A 4,142-nucleotide genomic window follows, 5' to 3' on the forward strand; every position below is an offset into this window, starting at 1 on the left:
CACAGGACCCCTTAGAGGCAGCATCAGTGTTGCTTTTCCAGCCTCCTCAGGGTTGCTCTGATGTTGCCATCAGAGCCTGCAGAGCCAGAGCTGCCCCTGGGCAGTGCCTGAGCTGGGAGGGGTCTCCAGGGCAGAGCTGAGCCCCCAGGGCTGGGCTGGGCTCTGGCAGCACTGGCAGGGCCCAGCCCTGGGCACAGGGAAGCAGCTGCTGGCAGGGACAGCTCCAGGCAGCAGAGCCCTGGGCAGGCAGTGGGGGGAAAGTGCCCCCAGGCTGTGCTGGGCTATTTCAAGTCCTCTCCAAACCCAACTATTCCATGATTACTTTTCTTACAGATCCCCATGCCAAGACAGAAGAAATGTCCAACAGCAGCTCCATCAGGCACTTCCTCCTGCTGGCATTGGCAGACACGCGGCAGCTGCAGCTCCTGCACTTCTGCCTCTTGCTGGGCATCTCCCTGGCTGCCCTCCTGGGCAACGGCCTCATCATCAGCGCCGTAGCCTGCGGCCACCACCTGCACACGCCCATGTTCTTCTTCCTGCTCAACCTGGCCCTCGCTGACCTGGGCTCCATCTGCACCACTGTCCCCAAAGCCATGCACAATTCCCTCTGGGACACCAGAAACATCTCCTACACTGGATGTGCTGCTCAGCTCTTTTTCTTTGTGTTCTTTACTGGAGCAGAGCTTTATCTCCTGACTGTGATGTGCTACGACCGCTACGTGTCCATCTGCAAACCCCTGCACTACGGGACCCTCCTGGGCAGCAGAGCTTGTGCCCACATGGCAGCAGCTGCCTGGACCAGTGCCTTTCTCAATGCTCTCATGCACACGGCCAATACCTTTTCCCTGCCCCTGTGCCATGGCAATGCCCTGGGCCAGTTCTTCTGTGAAATTCCACAGATCCTCAAGCTCTCCTGCTCCAAATCCTACCTCAGGGAATTGGGGCTTCTTGCTGTCAGTGCCTGTTTTGGTTTTGGCTGTTTTGTGTTCATTGTTTTCTCCTATGTGCAGATCTTCAGGGCTGTGCTGAGGATCCCCTCTGAGCAGGGACGGCACAAAGCCTTTTCCACCTGCTTCCCTCACCTGGCTGTGCTCTCCCTGTTCATCAGCTCTGCAGTGTTTGCTCACCTGAAGCCTCCCTCCATCTCCTCTCCATCCCTGGATCTGGCAGTGACAGTTCTGTACTCAGTGGTGCCTCCAGCCCTGAACCCCCTCATCTACAGCCTGAGGAACCAGGAGCTCAAGGCTGCAGGGTGGAGACAAATGACTGGATGGTTTCGGAAACATTAAACTGCTGGCCAATTTCTGCATATCACTTGTAATAAAAGTCATCTTTCATACTTCTTGTTGGTTTCATTTTGGAGGTTCTTTTTCTTTTTTTTACTTTTTTCATATCATCTACAAATAAATGTCATTGTTTGTGTCATTTCTCATTTTGTTTCTCTCCACCTATCCTGTGGCCACAGACTGTGTCAATGAGGGGTTGTGCTCTTGGTGGCTTTAAATGAACTAAAGGATCTCCCAGCAGAGTTTTCTCCAGAGATGCCCTTTTGTTGCCTTCTCTGGAGCTGCAGCAGCAATGTCTGTGTGCAGAGCTGGGGCAGATCAGTGCTGGCACAGCAGCTCTGCTCCTGCTGGCCACACCATTCCTGAGCCAGGCCAGGAGCCATTGGCCTTCTTGGCCATCTGGGCACACTGCTGCCTCATGTCCAGCCTGCTGTCCATCAGTCCCTGCAGGTCCCTTTCTGCCTGGCTGCTCTCCAGCCACTCTGTCCCCAGCCTGTAGCACTGGGGCCAAATATCAGGGCCTGGCACTTGGATTTGTTAAACCTCACCTTGTTGGATTCATCCTCTGGATCCAGCCTGTCAAGGTTCCTGTGCAGACCACTCCTATGCTCCAGCAGATCAACGCTCGCACCCAGCTTGGTGTCATCGGCAAAGATGTCCTTGGTTCCAAGGGGCCCCTCAGTGTCACAATGGCCTCTTGGTTACAGCAGGCCCTGCACTGTCACACTGGTCTCCTTGGTTCCATAAGACCATGCAGAGTAATAATGCTCTTCTTGGTTCCATGGGGCCCAAAAATGTGACAATGGTCTCCTTGGTTTCATGGGGCTTCACAGTGTCACAATGTTCTCGTTGGTGCTGCAGTTTCACAGTGGCCCCTTGGTGCCATGGGCCCCAGGGTGTCACAATGGCCCCATGGTCACATGAGGTCCCACACTGTCACCATGGTCTCTGGGGTTCCACAAGTCCCCTCAGTGTCACAATGGACTCCTTGTTTCCACAAGGCCACACAGTGTCACAGCATTATTCCAGATCCCTTGAGGCCCCATCGTGTCACTGTGGCCCCTTGGTTACACAGGATCCTGCAGTGTCACAATGTCCCCTGGGTGCCATGAGGCCCCGCAGTGTCAGAACGGCCCCTTGGTTCCACTGGGCCCTGCAGTCTCCCAATGGTCTCCTTGGTTTTGCAGTGTCAAAATGGTGAAACCCCTTGGTTACACAAGGCCCTGCATTGTCACAATGGCCTCTGTGGTTCCACGAGGACCCAGAGTGTCACGGGGCACTCCCTGGGTCCATTTGGCCCCAGAGCACCACCATGGACCCCGGGTTCTGTGGGGATGCACGGTGTCACCATGGTCCTCTTAGTTCCACAAGGCCCTGCAATGTCACAATGGCCCCAGAGTGTCCCAATCATCACAGAATGACAGAATCAAATAGGCTGGAAAAGACCTTTGGGATCATCAAGTCCAAGCAATGCCCTAATACTGCCTTGTCACCCAGACCATGCCACTGAGTGCCACTGGAGAGGGACAGTGACTCTGCCACCTGCCCCCTGGCCAGCCCATTGCAGTTCCCACTCACCCTTTCTGTGAAGAACTCCTTCCTATTGTCCAGCCTGAGCCTCCCCTGGTGCAGCTTAAGGCTGCGTCTTCTTGTCCTGCCCTCCAGCAGATCCACACTCACACCCAGCTTGGTGCCATCTGCAATTTGTGAATGCTGGACTCGATCCCCTCACCCAGATCATCAGTGAAGATATTAAACAGGACTGGGCCCAGCACAGATCCCTGGGGACAGCACCAGTGCCTGGACACCAGCTGGGTGCAGCACCATCCCCACCACTCTCTGGGCCCAGCCTCCAGCCAGCTCTTAAATCTCCCAGCCAGGAGGGAACCTGCCCAAGCCGTGGGCTGCAGCTTTTCCAAGGAATGCTGTCAGAGACAGAGTCAAAGGCTCTGCTGGAGTCCAGGCACACAACATCCACAGCCTTTCCCACATCCACAGGTGGGTCACCTGGGCATAAAAGGAGCCCAGGTTGGTCAGGCAGGACCTGCCAGCCCTAAATCCACTGAGCTGGCTGGCTCTGATCCCTGGGCCATCCTGTGGGTGCCCTGTGATGGCACTCAAGGTGATCTGTTCCATAACCTTGCCGGGCACCCAGGTCAGGCTGACAGGCCTGGAGTTCCCCAGCTCCTCCTTCCAGCCCTTCCTGGGGATGGGCTCACACTGGCACCTCCAGTGCTCTGGGCCCTCCCTGCTGAGCCAGCACTGATGGTAAATGATGGAGAGCAGCTTGGGGAGCTCATCCACAGCTCCCTCATCCCCCTGGGATGGATCCCATCTGATCCCATACACCTGTGAGCATCTGAGTGGCTCAGCAGGTCCCCAGCTGCTTCCTCCTGGATTCCAGGGGGCTTCTCTGCTCCCTGTGCCCATCTACCAGCTCAGGAGAACACTTGTCCTGAAGACAACCTGTCCTAATACTGAAAATTGAGAGAAACAAGGTGTTAAGTAGCTCAGCCTTTTCCTTATTTTTAGTTACTGTATTCTCTACTGCATCCAATAAATAGTAGAGGTTCTTCTTCTCCCTACTTTTGCTATAAATTTTTTTATAAAAACATTTTTATTTTTTTACACAAGCTGATAGGTTAAGTTCTGATTGAGTTTTCAACTCTCAACTTTTCTTTCTGCATAACCTAATGACATCCTTTAACACTTCCTGAGTTGTCAGTCCATTTTCCCCTTGACTTCCCAGAAAAGCTCCATGCCCTGCCAGGCCAGTCATTTTCCTCACTGGCTCATCTTTTGCCACACTGGGACAGGCAGCTCTTTCCCCCTTAAGATTACTCTCTTGAAATGTGT

Source organism: Agelaius phoeniceus (assembly GCF_051311805.1).
Source record: "Agelaius phoeniceus isolate bAgePho1 chromosome W unlocalized genomic scaffold, bAgePho1.hap1 SUPER_W_unloc_1, whole genome shotgun sequence".
Taxonomy (NCBI): Eukaryota; Metazoa; Chordata; class Aves; order Passeriformes; family Icteridae; genus Agelaius; species Agelaius phoeniceus.